Below are 1677 nucleotides of genomic sequence, written 5' to 3'. Positions count from 1 at the left end.
GCATAAAGTCCTTCTCGATCTTAATCCCGCCTGCTCACAGCTAGCGGGGCGTGCAGAGACGCCGTTCACAGCGCCGGGCTACTGCGGAGGGGGGTCGTGATCAGTTCCGCACCGCCGACTGTCGCCGCGCCGCCCGCCGCCTCGAGCCGCTTCTTGATCTGCGCCGCCTGAGACTCGCTGAGGTTGCCCACCTACGGAGAAACAGTCACCGCTATGCCGCCATGTGGAGGTTGGAGCGCAAGCACCGCCGCCCGCAGTGCGGTGTGCGGACAGCGCCGGGCGATGTACGGTGATATTAAGTGCCTTGCCGCCCAATCTCAGCACGTCGCATACACAGGCGCCAGGGCGTGGACATGGGCGTGTGGAAGGCGTGCAGTGTGCGAGGGCTGGAGCACGGCGAATGCCGCTGCACACAGCTAAACACGTGCCACATCTCCGCGAGTCTATGTGTCCACTGCTCTCGCGTGTCTCTATGTCCACACTGCTCTACGGATGTCGTCTGAAAATAGAGGAGAGCTCGTCTCACCACAGGAGCTTTGCCACCCATCGCGTCCATCGCCTCCTTGTCCGTCAGCTCCTGGTTGCGCTCCTGAGGGCGAAGGGCGTGGGAGTGAGAAGAGAGAGGGCCGCGAGGAGGCCGCCGCGGCGGCAAGGAAACCGGTCACCTTCGCCACCTTCTTGACCTCTTCCAGCAGCTTTGGGAAGGCGGCGTTCGAGTCATCCATCGGCTCCAGCTTGACGTTCCTGGTCGCGAGGGTCATGATCTTGTCGCTGAGCAGCCGCCGGAGCGGGTTCTTGGCCAGCTCGAGCGTCGACCGCAACGACTTGCCGAGCCACGGAAACTTTGCGAGGTCGAGGCCTTCGAGCTCCTCTTTGGTCACGCCGTCGTCGCCCACCCAGGTCGTCGCGGCAGGCTCGGCCGCCTTTGGCTTGACGGCCTCCGCGGACATTGAGCGCCTCGATTCGCGGACGGACAAGAGAGCCGCCGCCAATCACGAGCGAAAAAAGAATTTTGCCGATCCCGGTACGGGACCCTCCCTTGGGTTGTCCGTTTTCTTTCTTTTCTGGGACTGGCACTGCAAAGGAGACGGCTTAGAAGCCGTCGCCCTCACAGATGCCGTCCTGCTTGCAGCACCATGGCGAGGGCGCTAAGAGGTTCCTCTTTTCCGCGCCCCCCCCGCAAGGCGCGCGTCCGCGCGATACACGTCCTCCTCACAGACGGCGTCGTCGGAATGGTAGTCAGGCGGATGGTCGAATCCGCGAGCACCGTGGTGCTCGCCGAGAGGAGAGAGATTTTTAGCAATAGCACGGCCCCAAATGACGTGTGACGTGAGTGTGTGAAGTTGTTTGCCGAGAGGACCACGCCCGTGACGGAGGAGGAGGCGCGGGTCATCCTTCGGGCGCGGGGGGACGTCGGGCACGGCAGGGCTACCTTTCAGGCGCGGGCGCGCGGGCGCGGTGGGCGCGCCACGGCATCGCCGGCGCTGGCGAGCAAGGGCGGCGAGAAGCTATCGCGGCGTGGGAAGAAGGCGGTGGCGAAGGAGGCGGGCGAGGTGGTATCACGCGAGGAAGGCGAGGCGATTTATCGCGCGACGCTCGAGTCGCTGTTGGCGTCCACCGGGTGGACGCCGCGCGCCGCGGAGGAGAGGGCGCGCGAGGTTATCGGTTTCCTTCCTC

The sequence above is a fragment of the Emiliania huxleyi genome (genome assembly GCF_000372725.1).
Source record: "Emiliania huxleyi CCMP1516 chromosome Unknown EMIHUscaffold_164, whole genome shotgun sequence".
Taxonomy (NCBI): domain Eukaryota; phylum Haptophyta; order Isochrysidales; family Noelaerhabdaceae; genus Emiliania; species Emiliania huxleyi.
Note: the sequence above shows the minus strand (reverse complement) of the source record.